General features: G+C 32.4%; 1 protein-coding gene across 4 annotated transcripts in view; it reads left to right on the top strand.

Annotated features, from left to right (window-relative positions):
- LOC145267183 (uncharacterized) overlaps positions 1–14,864 on the top strand; it is a 224,337-nt gene that overhangs the window by 60,794 nt on the left and 148,679 nt on the right. For 2 of the 4 annotated variants that reach the window (XM_080123247.1, XM_080123255.1), the window contains exon 1: positions 2,623–3,470. The exons of the other annotated variants lie outside the window; for them this stretch is intronic. The gene's annotated coding sequence lies outside the window, so the exon portion shown is untranslated. Of the gene's footprint in view, positions 1–2,622; positions 3,471–14,864 lie in introns of those variants that run through there. 4 annotated transcript variants of the gene reach the window in all.

Raw genomic sequence — 14,864 nt, forward strand, 5'->3', positions numbered from 1 at the left:
TGTTTTTATAATTCCTGGAATGATGAAGATCTTTCTAAGATTCCAATTTCTTTTTATGTTGTTGGTATTTCGTCATTGTTTCCCTTTCAACACTGTTTATCCCAGCATCATTGGGGACACTAACTTCTACTAAAGTTGTTTTTTTTCTCCTTCTCATTCTATATCACTGTATTCGGTTTAATAGCCCCATTTTCTAGGTACATAGCTGTCGAGATTGCATAGTCATAATGGATGGTGTATGTCTTGTTTTCAATTTTCCTTTCTGGTATATACTCCTAGGTCTTTTTTACTGCATTCGATATTCAACTTTCAACAGATTGTCCATTGGAGACATTTACACACTCCATTGCATTGCATTGTATAAAAATATAGTAGTAACGTTTAAAACTTTAGAAGCTACATTCGAATACTTAGTGAAACAAGTGGACGATCGTCGACGTCCATGTTGTGTTTGGACAAAGAAATCAATTCCTTCTCTCATGAATATTAAATATCTGACAATTCCGTTCTTAATCGATACTAAATAAACTATGCCTATCCTCACAGAAAAGACGGCATTTATTCAGTACATGAATCACGATGACTCGACTCTGTCCATACATCAGTTATGGAAATGGGCAGAAAAACACATGCAAATGAAAGAAATATAAAGAGAATAAATATTCATCCACGTTTTTAGTTGTTTTTTTTTGTTTTTTTGTCCCCCAACAAAAGGAGGGTGGACCTGTAAATTCACCCTTGTCCGTTCGTCTGTCCTCACTTTTCTCAATAACTACGCCTTGGAATATTTGAAATTTTGCAAACATTTAAACATGATATGAATAAAAAAGTAACCGAACAGATTTTCCGGGAAAACTCTGGTTTCCCCCTCTAGAAGTGCCTTTTGGGTTAAAATGGCTAAAATTGATGCTTTTGTGCTTATTAAAAAAAAATTGATGCCTTGGATTTTTATAAAACTTTCTGAAAAGTTGTAACTAACTGATTTCTATATAATTTTGTTTGTCTATACTTCGCGATAACACTTGGGTGTGCCCCAGGGGCTCTTTTAGGGCTAATAAAAACACTCCATTTTTGGGACTATTTCACCATATTTGTCCAAAATTTCTGTGTATGTCTATTTATCAGGTTTGCATGGTGATGAACTCAAATTTAAATATGTTAAGACCTTGGGGACTTTTGGGGCTTAATAGGGGGCGGGGCAAATGATGGACTCAGTCATTTCTTTTTTTGCATAGCACAGAATTCAAATTTACATATGTTAAGGCTTAAAACTGCACCGTTTGTTCATTTCCACCAGGATTTGACGTCCCCTGAGGACTTTTTGGGCTAAATGGGGAGGGGGGCAAATGCTGAACTTAGTCATTTTTTTTATGCCTTGTTCACTATGACTAAATATTATTTGTATTAAATCCTATGTTAGACCCGTTGATAAAAAAAGTGTTGTTTTTTTAATACAATTATACAAATTAAACTTTATATTCAATTTCTTGCTTGAATTGAATACTTTGGGAAATTTTTTTTCCGACGCTAAAATAGGACATTACTGTGATATTCATTTGCAGCATACTCGAAAGTTGGAAAGAAAGTAAAAATTTACCCTAGCCCCTTTGTTAGACGGAATATTCACCGGTCACATGAGAGAGATGGCTACAAAGTAAGTGTTCAATTTAGCATAACGTTATAATTGAAAACTGATCCCCGACGATAAAAGTCATAAAATATTTTTTTTCAATTTTTTTTTAAATCTGAAAGTTAAGTTTGTAATCGATGAGATTAACGTGAAAACAGAAGGGGGGGGGGTAAATTGTAAAATGGGTGTGGGCAGGGGAAATTTCTTAAACGTCTGCCAAAATTTTTATAAGAATTATCTCCCTTGTCTGTTTATTTATATGTTAGGCAGGTTATTTTTCGCCATCTCGTTTTATCCGTTTTTCGCGTCGTAGCTGATTAAATCTTCTTATAACTTACGGTGCTTGCTATGATAGAATTGACAGATCGATTAAAAAAATATGCCGTTTTAAACAAAAACAAAATTACTTAATTGCCATATCGAAAATAATGATACATTTATCCAAAAATTAAGAAAATTCATCCAATAGAAAGTTATTTATAGACAAAAGTAATTTTTACGGAAAATTGGGTAAAATTGCATTTTTCATTAAGTAGATAGTAAAGAGTTTACACACAGGGAACATACTTTGGAACGCATATTTTAGATTACATGTTCATGGCGTGCAATATTTGTTATTCATAGCGATAGATTAAAAACAAAAAAACAAAAGCAGTTGTTGTTCTACTCGATAAATAATCATAACTTTTGGAGGTATTACTATTTTCGACATGACAATTAAGTACGTAATATTGTTTTAATTTAAAACAGCATATTTAAAAATCGATTGGTCGACTCTATCCTAACAAGCACCTCACCTTTGCTATTTGTAATTTTTTTTTTTAATGTTTAATTTTTAATAACGATTAAAGAATGTGTGTGTGTGTGTGTGTGTGTGTGTGTGTGAGAGAGAGGTAGGTAGGTCAAGCTTTTAGTTTCGAGATTAATATGAAACAAAAAAGAAAGTAAATAAAATATAATTGTGAGCTTAAAAAAACAACAAAAAAAAAAACAGAGCGACAGAATGTGTTTGCGAGGTTAGGGTTATAACATATTTAGACGGAGAGTGAGAGAAAGACTTTAGTATTTGAGGGGGGGGGGCGGGTAAACAAACAGTGATAACATGGGTCTGTTATGGTGGCAAGTGCTCTCTTCCCCGATGATGTGACGGATTCTGGCATTGAGGAAAGTAGATGATGTTGGGGAGGGGGAGAAACAAGCTGGTTCGTTCGTTTGCGAAGCGTAGTCGTGACCTACAGGAAGAAAGTCCTTCTGAAAAGTGTTTTTTTTTTTTTTTTTTTTAATTCAACGTGGCGGAAGGAGCATACAACCACCGTCTCTCCTACCCTAAAGAAATAACACACACACACATACACAGCAAAGGGGATGAGTTGTCTAAGTTTTTCTAAGAAAAGGATGTAGGAATCCAATGAAGAAGAAAGAATATAACACAAACTTAAATATATTTTTTTTAGCGAGGAATGCTTTTTTTTGTTTTTTTTTTTCAACGTGGTGTACTAACCTAAAAAAGATCCTAACAAAAAAAAATAATTAAAACAAACAAACAATAACAACAACAACCAAACTTCGAAGAGTAAGAAAAGACAACTGCTATTCTTCTTCGCAAAGCCAGGACCTGCAGAGGTCAAAGGAGGTACGACTGGAATTGATGGTACCTTGGTCTCTCCCTCCATCATCCGCGAACTACGCGAAACTCCAGCATCCTCTTTCCCCATACCCCTCCCACCTTCATATCTTAGATTCGTATGAAGACAGTGGAACCAATGAGTAATAGCAATGTTTTTTCAACTTTTTTCTGCTAACAGTCATGGAATATTACCACTTCTACACACATGACAAGGTACCTTTTTCTTCTTCGTCATTTTTTTGTATTTTAAAAATATTCACATTTGTTTAGCATGTGAACTATTTTGATGACAAATATATTCATCATTAATTCCAATGTGAATTCCACTCTCACTTTTTTTTTTTTAACAAACTTTCGTGCCATTCTGTGACGCGGACTGGACTGACGATTGAGAGGAAAGTTCTGTGATTTTCTTTTTAGTAAGTTTTAATATAAAACGTACAAGACATTGGATTTAATTTCTTTGTGAATTATTGAAAAGGAAGAATTTTTATTTTTTTAAAATAAATCCAAGAACTCAAGCTACGGTAGGAAGATAAAATCGAATTTAAGTTTATCGGGGATATTTAAATTTACGATAAACTTCAATACTGTCATGGTTTTAGTGTGAGCATTTTGATAATCGACAAAACTTTAGTTCTGTGATAGTATTTGGGACTCGTGTTATAAACCGAACGTTTTGGTTCGTTTAATTTACGGTTGCTGAGTTGCAAATAATTTGACTTGTTGTTGCGATTAAAACTTAATTCAAACCAGAAATTAATTTTCAGAATAACGTTCGAATTTCTGTCCAAAACTAACATTTTAAACATCTATTTTTAATTTTAAAAAATAAAAAATAACTACGCCTATTTTCGAATCTTATAGCTTCGAAATCGTAATTCTTTCATATTTTTCGGATATCTAAGTAAACTTATAGTTTTTTGCTTTTTTTTTTCGTAAACTCAAATGGAATCATTAATTTTTCACGCACCCATTTCTCATCAAAGAACCATTATTTAAGTTTCGACTAAAATCATTTTTGGTAATTCTAGAGAATTTTAAGCGGTATTTCAAAATCCTAAATTAAGTTTTAAGTTTAGTTGGGCAAAAGTCGGCTCGGTTCAAATTCTGTAGAAGCACTAATATATCAGAGAGAGAGAGAGGTAGGTCATAGAGTAGAATTATAAAAACGGAAAAACTGCTTCCCCATAAATGTAAGAATGTGTTTACTTTCGGCAACCTCGTAACTCGCTTCCTTTATTTTGTCCTTCAGGCCTTCCATTTCAAGAGCGATGTTTCTGACAAAGGGAGAAGAATTGCTGTTTTCCGAGTCAAAATCTGTCAACACTAGTTGACTTATTTTTATTTTTTAACTCCTTACATAAAGTGATTTCATCCCTTGTCTGGGGCGATTTCTAAAATGGGTGTTTAGCAGAGAAGCTAACAAACGAAAAAAAAAAAAAAAAAAAAAACCCAAAAAAAACCGGTGTCCCAAATTCAAATATCTTACAAATTAAGGTAAATTTTTATGACGTCCCCCCACCCAGCGTATTATAAACACCTCAACCTCCCCATGTTAAGAACGGCTTCCCAGGATCGGGGTGTTTATTCCAAAAGCGGTTCTTAACATTGGGTGGTTGTTGGTACCACGCTCGCTGGGGCACGTCGTAAAAATTTACCCAAATTAATATTAACAAAAACAAAATAAGTAAATCCTCTACCTACGTAGATAAGTTTAGTGTGTTTTAACGTATTTTAAAGCTTTTATTCGGTTCGAAAATAAAGTAGTGGCGAGTTGATAAGTTAAATCGACAACATAGCCGACACGAAACATGCCATCTTCACGGCCGCCACTCCCCTCCGCCGTGCCCCCTTAAATTATGAGAGCAAAGAAGGGGAGGGTGGACCTGAATGAGAATCACCCCCACTCACTATAATTTTAACCGATATTCTGCAGTTGGTATTTTTTTTTTTTTTTTTTTTTACGACCTAATCCAGCGTATCCCTAACTTCCATGTTAAGAACGGTTTTCGGAATAAACACCCCAACCTCGAAAATTACGTACTAAAACATACTATAATGGGGGGGGGGGATTCTTGTTCAGGTTCGCCAAGGAGAGATTTGAATTAAATTAACGTGTTGACTTGGTTTTGAAAACGTGGCTGGTTTGACTTGTAAACAACAATATTCAAAATGGTGACAAGTGAAATTTATAAGGAATATATTAGAAAATGTTGGTCTTCATATCATAAGAAGAATTTGCCGGCAACAATTTAAAATGCAATATCCATTGGAAACAGACCTGAGTACACCCGACACCCCCCCATCAACTTTTAAACAAGTCTTTATTTGGTCTTCCAGTCCACAAAAAAATTCTTTGAACTGTTTATTTATTTATTGTTTTGTTGGGTTTGTATTACTGTACACATAGATTCGAAAAAGTTGTCAAAAAACAAATATATAACAAATAAATGTTATCAAAGGCAAGATAAGTTACTTTTCTACCTAACTGGATATATTTTTCGTGTTTTTATTTAATGTAACATGTTTATTCAGCTCGAAAAGCATACAGTGTTTACCGATGTATTGGAAATTCAAGATGGCGCCCGACTTTCTCTTTAACACGGTAAGTACAGGAAAAGATGTTATAAATAATAAACTAGACAAAATACTGTTAGAAACTCGCTCAATATATGTTACCGTGACATAAGTTGACAAATATTCGGTGTTTTTTTTAATAGTATTTTGTCTAGTTTATTATTTATAACACCTTTTCCCAAACTTACCATGTTAAAGAGTGTCGGGCGCCATTTTGAATTTTCCAATACATCGGTAAACACTGCATGTTTTTCGAGCTGAATAAACATGTTACATTGAATAAAAACACAAAAAATGTATCCTGTTTGGTAGAAAAGTAACTTATCTTGCCTTTGATAATATTTGTTATATATTTGTTTTTTGACAACTTTTTCGAATCTATGTGTACAGTAATACAAACCCGTTTTGTTTTTTGTGTGTGTGTCGGAGGGAGTAAAAAAATAGCGTCATGATATTATCTCGTTTGGAGTCCCGAGAATCGCTTAAAAAGTCGTAAATGCAAAACAATAATAATGACAGGAAAATTAGGGTGGGGGCATTTTAAAAACTTTTATTGGGTGTGGGTCTGAAAGACCGCACATATCAAAACGGAGAAGGCTATGTTATTTGCTATTACACCGTCGACCGAGTATCACGTGACTTAACTTTTCCCAAGCTGAAAACTAGGCTCGAATTTCAGACCCTATTGCGCTATTTGCACCCTTTCACCTAACAATTTAATAAACAAAACGGTACTTATGCACTTATCGTGCTAAAATAATTATTTAGAAAGCCATTCGTAATATGAAGAGGGAGGGAGCTTTAAAACTCGAATAGAACTTGAAAATATGGTTTTTAAAAATAGCACGGCAACCGGGCAACATAGCATAAAGAAAGCACCAACAAAATATACTGTCAATATTGAATTCATCTTGACTTTACTATAAAAGTCACTGTGTGTGGTGTGAGTTGCTTTCTGATAGATTCTGAAATGGCTGAGCCTATCTTTTGCAAATTTCATACAATTTATATTCCTGGCAGCGTTCTTAGATATGTTTTGTACAGAAATTCACCCGATAATTATTGAAAATCGGAAAAACTCCGATCTTAAAAATAGCTTTTCTTTAAATAAGAATAATTTTTACAGGGGAATATTTTACGTTACACCGGCCATGAGAGAAACTCTTAGTAAATCATTTCTACTTAGAAAACGGATTTAATCTCGAGATATAGCTTAGTGGTAGAACATTCGACTACAGATCGAATGATATCCTGTTCAAGCCCGGGTGTACCTTACTTCACCATTTTTAATTTTGGTAATTTACGAGGAACGTGGACCTGCGTAAACTGGTTTTAATTTAATGGCTGCTCCCTGAGGTTTTCTTTCACTTCTTCGTATGTATCTCATACACTTTTTGGGTTTGTATACACAGATTCGAAAAAGTTGTCAAAAACAAATATATAACAAATAAATTTTATCAAATGCAAGATAAGTTACTTTTCTACCTAACTGGATAATTTTTAGTGTTTTTATTTAATGTAACATGTTTTTCAGCTCGAAAAACAGTGTTTACCAATGTATTGGAAAATTTAAAATGGCGCCTGACTTTTTTTTTGCCAACTTTTTCGAATCTATGTGTAATACAAACCCCACGTTTTTTTTTTATCAAGCGTTTATTTATTTATTTTTTTAGTTTCTATTTCTTTAATTAAATTTAATTCATACTTTTATTTTTTTTTATTTTTTCAAAACTTTTTTGAAGGTACTATTTAAGGCAAAAGGGCCGAAAGCATTATTTGAATGTGTATGAAAAAAATAAATGTAACAAAAATATTTAGTGTGGAAAATATAATAAAAATACAATAAAATAAAAACAATCATGAAATAAAAGTATGAATCAAATTTAATTTCAGAAATTAAAAAAAAAATTAAAATAAATACACGCTCCTCGATTACAAAAAAGTGTATGACATTAAAGCACCTTCAAAAGCCACCACAGAATTACCGCCCCCCCCCATGTGTAAAACGATGTAACTGTATTATAAATTAATATTATCAATATAATTTTTGTACCATTTAAAAGAAAGGCATAATTGGTAGTTAACCAAATGAACATTCAGTAAAACCGTATTTCATATTTAATATACAAATGTTTATAATATTATCAATCGTGAAACTGTGTAAATCTTAAAACCTAACAAAATTATAACAAAGATAAATTAATTGCAGTATGAAGAAGATAAACAAAGGTTTTAAAAAATCATTAAGTCGCTTCTGCTTTTCCATAGTTCATATAGTTAACACACGTCTGACGTCACGGAAACATGCGGTGTATTTTTCACAATCGTTTGGCAGACCCTAATGTATGAGATATATACGGAGAAAGTGAAAGAAAGCCTCAGGGAGCACAGCAGCATTAAATTAAAACCCATTTACGCAGGGTCCACGTTCCCCGTGAAATGCTTCTGGCGGATCTGTATGAGAGTGCCCCCCCCCTCCACTAAAAATGCACATTCTACACCTTTCTTTAGCTTTTTTCCCCGATGATTATCATAGATTACAAACTTATATATCATAAAAAAAAAATGGAAAGAAATTGGTGAAAGTGCATGGGGGTGGGGGCACACCACTCGAAAACGGTCAATGTGCACTCACTGGTTGTCCAACCTGCAAAGGCTGTTTATTCTGAAAGCCGTTCTTAACATGGCGAGGTTGGGGGTGTTTATTCTGAAAGGCATTTTCTTATTTTCAACCTCCCCGTATTACTATACACATAAATTCGAAAAAGTTGTCAAAAAAATAAATATATAACAAGTAAATGCTATCAAAGGCAAGATAAGTTACTTTCTTACCTAACTAGATACGTTATTAGTGTTTTTTACTTAATGAAAAAAAATGTTTAATCGGTTAAAAACATGCAGTGTTTATCGGTATATTTGAAAAAGACAAATGGCGGCGAGATCGCTGTTGAATATACGTTAAGTTTGGAAAAATGAGTTCAAACTAAAAAAATTGATACAAAATACTGTTAGAAACTAACTCAATATGTTACCGTTCTAATATTTGATGTTTAAAAATGGCTAACCCTTAATTTAAATCCAAGGTTATCTCCTTTTTTGTGATACTGCATTGGACGCACAACTCTTTCACATTAAAGCATCCAATAAAACTTGATAATTAGATAAAATTTATTTTTTACTTATAATTACTTTCCAACTGGATCATTTGGCATGTCTGCATTATGCGGCCGAGCGGCATTTTAGAGGGCGATAACTTGGTCAAATAAATAATAACAAACAAGATTTTTCTCCGAACACAAAAATATTTGAAAACGAAAACATTTATTGTATAAAAATGTATCAATATATAATTGTAAGTACATTTATTGAAAAGTCTACGTAAAAAAATATAGTTTTAATGAATTTATTTTGAGCATTTTTGTAATTAAAGCAACATTGGATTTTTATAAAACAAATAGTGTTTTTATTTTATTTATTTATTTTTTTTTAATAAATAAATAATTTTAATAAAACATTTTTTCGAATTTAAGCAACATGGGATTTTTTTTTCCAAAACATTTTTTGAATTGAAGTAACAAATAAATAAGTTTAATAAAACATTTATCGTCCCTTGTTCTTTAACCGAAAAACGCCACGTGGTGCAGTGGTGCATAATGCAGAAGTGACGATCGTTTTTCGTAATTTTTGGAATTTGTACTAATTTTGACATGTCACGTAAGTACGTTCACCCGAAATGTGTTGGTTTAAGATCACCAATATACACAAGCAAGCACCCCAAATCGAGTTGTCTAACTTTGTCATCGTTAGAAGGAAGTAAATAGTAATTATATATTGGAATTATTCTTTAAGTCGAGGGTAAATTTTCAGATTAGGTCCACCTCCACAATTTTCTTATAAATGACGACTTTTATCGACTATGCTGAATACGAAAATCACATTGAAATTTTGCAGAAATAAGTAGTTATCGAGATATAAAAAGTTGTATTATGTATTGTATCCTTTGGCGGCCATCTTTTTACGCGCATGCGCGCCATAAACAAATCTACTCATCTATGACTGACACTGCACGCGCGTAAAAAAGATGGCCGCCAAAGAATACAATGCATAATACAACTTTTTATATCTCGATAACTAATTATTTCTGCAAAATTTCAATGCGATTATTTTCGTATTCAGCAAAGTCGAAAACCTATCCCAGGTGTCATTTAAAAGAAAATTGTGGAGGTGGGGTGGACCTAATCTAAAAAAATACCAAGTCGAGTAAATATGCCATGGCCTGTTATTTATTTCTATGAATCTTTTTTCTTTAATTTTTTTTGTTTGGGGGGGGGGGCAGTTGAATGCCAAAACACTGATAACATCGCTGGGGGGAGGTGACGTCACTTAGGAAATGAAAAATGCGACATTCAGATACGTGAAACGAAATCTAGGCACCGCCAAAACTGGGGGGGCAGGTCAGTACTTTTTGACGGACCGTCTTTTTAAAAATCTACCAAAAATTAGGTAATTATCCGATCAATACGAAATTTTCAGCGATTATTAGGAGAAGAATGAACTTTATAACAGTGTACTTATTTTTCATAAACGATATTTATATATATATTTTTTTTTGCTTACAACCCCCCCCCTTGTTTTGAAGTGGGAACAAATATGCTTAAAATAATCATCTGAAACTGAAATCAACATATTGTGTTGTAAGGGACAGAATTATAGATTCAAAAAAAAAAAAAAAAAAAAAAAATTGTTTGCATACCTTATTTTGACGTCTGAATATCAGAACTTCGATTGTGTTTAATTATCCCGCTTTTGAGTTTTGAAGTGTGAAATTCGGTGAATATGTTAAGTAAAATAATTAATTTAAGTTAAGCAAAACAAAAAAAAAAATTTTTTAATATTTATACGAAAAAAGCTATTTTAAAATTTTTGATAAATAAATTAACAATTTTTTTTTAGCGAGCCGAATAATGCATGACCATTATTAAACAGGGCATGCTTTGAATAATCGATACCAAAAAAAAAAATTCGATAAATATTGTGCCCTTTGTGTTAAAAATAGCATCTTTTTTTTCGATCCCGTTTGAAAACGTTTGCCGCCTTTCGACTATGGTGGACCAAACGCGCTGAAATAATTTTTTTTTATTCTGCTTTAAATTGCCCCCCCCCCATTTTGGGGAGTCTGGCCCCCACACACATACACATTAAAAACCAAACGCATGCAAATGGTCACCCATCTGGTACTGGCCAGCCTCAGCTTAATAATACATTGAAATTTTCGTCACTGAAAAATAAGTTTTTTTTTGCCTGTTTGGTCTTCCATAGTTTGCTTTTTATCAGACGAAAACGTAAACAGAGTCGATCTGAACTCTACGTCAACGCGAATATCTGGTTACCTATATGAATAAGTGGAATTATTTGAAATTCAGGTACTTATATTATAATATTTTTGCATATTCTCTTAGAAAATCATCCTAAATCTTAGTTAGACAATAAATAAATTAATTAATTATTTCAAAAACCCTTTTTTTTTAAAATATTTAAGTACGTTTTTTGTGCAAGACAAAAAATGTCAATTGTTAACTTTTTGGGAAAATTTAACATTTAAAATTGAATTAAAAATAGTAGAAAAAGTTTTACATTATTCTGTTTTCTATATGATAAAATTCAGGGTTTTATCTTTCTGGAAAAAAAAAAAGTTACTCAGAAATAATGGATTTTAATAAATGTAATTTCGTTTTAAAAAACAACAACAACTTGATTTTACGGCCATTTTTGGCGGTGCCTACGAAATACCTATTATTAAGTAGTTAATGAGTTTTATTAACATTGCTGCGTCCTGCGACTACTTTTTGTGTAACAGTTAAAATTTATTTAAAAATAAAATAGAATCTCTTACGAATGTTGAATAATTATTTCTCAATAATTTAAGGTAAATATTACTTTTAACTGTAACCCAACGGAACGCCGACTATTCTAGTGTGTGTTTTAGGGATTTTCGAGGCCGCTGAAAACGAATCTGGCATTTAAACCCGTCGCAAATTTACCGTTCTGTTTTTAAGACCTGTTTCTAGGGATTTTTTTTTTTTTTTTACGGATAACCGGCATTTTGTAGCTGTTGCGCATGCGCCCCCTCTCCACCAAAACACGGAGTCAGAAAACTGCCATGTCGTCGGTATCGCCACCACCGCTTGAGCGCATGAAAGAAAAAACAAAAATGACAATTACACGTGGATACATACCTATTTTCAATCACGGTAACTGCGCAAAAATAACAAATAACGGTTAAGGTGTATCTTTCTACCCCCCCCCCCCAAAAAAAAAAAATCCTGTAAAATTACAACTGCCATAGGTTTTCGGGGCTACTGAAACGGAAATAACGCTTAAAATTCCAGGAAACGAGTAGTTTTCAAGATATGAAGAAATTATAGTCTAAAAAAAAAAAAAAAAAAAAAAAAAATGGGAAATCACTTTTCTATATTTTAATTTAACCTTAAATGAGCTCTCACTTTTTGTTGGGGGTTAGTATTAAAATACATAATTGTGACCTGATAGACTAACACAAAACCTACATTAAAAAACTTGTTTTCTATGGGTTGTCGGGTGTGCAAAGATTTGCGCGTACAACGATGGCATCGACTTATAATATAAAGAATTACATTGTTTAATATGCGGAAAATTTAAATGCTATCTTCGTTTTCAGATTTCCCACCAAACCATAAAAACACGTTTTTAAGGTAGGTTTTGTGTTGGTCTACTAGGCCACAAACCACAATTATCTATTTTACGTTGACCCCCCCCTCCCCCCCAAAAGAAGGGGGGGGGCAGGTTTCACAAACATTACATTTTCGCAAGATTGGTGGTATTTATTAGATGTGTTTCTAAAAGTATTTTGTTTAATTTTTTATTCTTAAAAGATTGTCAAGGTACACGACTATGAGCAGCCATTTTTTTTTTGTTAAATTTATATAGAAAAATTGATCTCTCTCTATTAAATTAAAAATATTTAAATTCCTTTTTGGTATGTATTTTCAAGCTGCTTACATGTAATGTCCAAAAAAGTAGAATCTGATTTTACTTGGAGGAGGAGGGGGGGGGGTCAAACTACAATGGGTACCCATAATAAAAAATAGACATTTTCCAGTATAGCCAATAAAACGAAAAAGTAGTTTAAAAAAAGTATATACCTAATAAATGTTACTAAAGGAATAAGTTACCTTTCTGCCTACATAGATTTTTTTTAACTTACTTTAAAGCGTTTATTTACTTTGAAACACAAGAAGTGCCATGTATTAAGTTGAACAAGAAAAAATGGTTTAAATTAGACGATCACCAGGAGAGTTTTGATAATCACTCAAAAACCGAAAGTTGAACAACCCACCTAATGAATGTCACCAGCCAAAGCTTGCATGTGACAGAAATTAGTATTAGCCACCTTATGTATACTTTAGGATATTTGTTTTGTATAAGGTTCATGACCCATCGACTCTTTCCATTGTGAGAAATTGCATAACTTGAATTGCGACACTTCATTGGTTGATTTGAATTAATGCATCATTTTAATTACAGCCTTTCTCATTGGTTGATTTTGAATTTTAACCACAAGCGCGGGTGAGTTAAATTGACAAAGTCAGTCTGAGCTAATCCTTTAAGCATGACACTCAATTTTAATATTCTTATTAATTTAAGGGTTTTGGCTCCCAATATTTTCATGGTACCTTTTTAAGACAATTTAACCTAGCAAATTAGGTTCCCTTTCTTGATGTAATATCATCTTTTTAATCAGCAAGGAATGGTGATATTGGGTTTACCTATCTAATGGAATTAACACCTCCTCTTTTCTGGGGAAGTTGTTTAAATGGATCGAAAACCAAGAACAATTGAAAATCTTCTCAGAAGAAATTTACTACCACTTTTTTCGAAGTCTCAACTAACAGGCTCAGCTGAGCTGCAAAATGATGCAACAAAATTTTGCAATCAAGAAGGGATGTTAGGGAAGAAGTGCATTAATTCAAATCAACCAATAAAGTGTCATAATTCAAGTTATGCAATTTCTCACACCATAAACGATTTACGGCATTAACCTAAACGCATTAAAATTTGAAGATGACAAGGTGCTTATTCAGATTGGTATTTATGGCAATAAACAAAAATGAAGAAAATCGTATATACCTACTTGTCATGAAATGAAGATGGTATTTACCAGAAAATCACAAAAATTGATCCAGTAGTTCTTTTATTTTCGAAAAACAAAGTTGTGGGTGTTTTTGTCGAAGTGAAAGCTTGAAGCCATTTTAATATTCTTCAGATTTTGTTTAACTTATAAAAAATGATTTTTCTAAAAAAAAAAATGTTTTCATTATTTGAAAGTTTTATTTTTCCAAAAATAATAAAAAAGCGTTATGTTAATAAATTAGTTTGGATTTTATTCTTATGCTTCTGTTGATTTTTTTTCCGATATTATCCACAAAAAAACATTGAAATAAAAGTCTGGCCTTGATTCCTAAATCGTCGCCCCTCTCCCTCCATATCGACAAGGATTAAAATATTGTTTTCTTGAAAAAAACAAACAAAAAAAAAAAAACTACTTGATCACGTTATGTGATTTTTGGAATATTTCATCTTCGTCCCGTGGTATGTACAGTATACAGACTTTTCTGTATTTTAATTTTAATTGCTGCTGTAAGTGCCAATTTGAATAAGCACCACATTATGATAACGTGAATTGAATTATGATGGCGGCTCTTCTATAGAAGGATATTAATTAGTTTTGGGACGATTAGTCAGAATCAGGAATCTGAAAAATTGGAACATTTAAGGGTATTTAACATGCTTCTTTTTTTTTTTTTTTTTTTTTTTAAACGATAATTGAAGGGAAAATAACTTCATAGTTAAATATTTAGAGATTTATAAAAATCTGAATCGGTAACTATCAGAATCTTCCAAAATATTAAAATCGTCCCATCACTAATATTAATATATATATAACATTAAATATTTGTGGTAAAAGCACAGAATAGTTAACATTTGAAC

This window comes from Euprymna scolopes, chromosome 4, assembly GCF_053919585.1.
Source record: "Euprymna scolopes isolate OS-2025 chromosome 4, ASM5391958v1, whole genome shotgun sequence".
In the NCBI taxonomy this organism is placed as follows: domain Eukaryota; kingdom Metazoa; phylum Mollusca; class Cephalopoda; order Sepiida; family Sepiolidae; genus Euprymna; species Euprymna scolopes.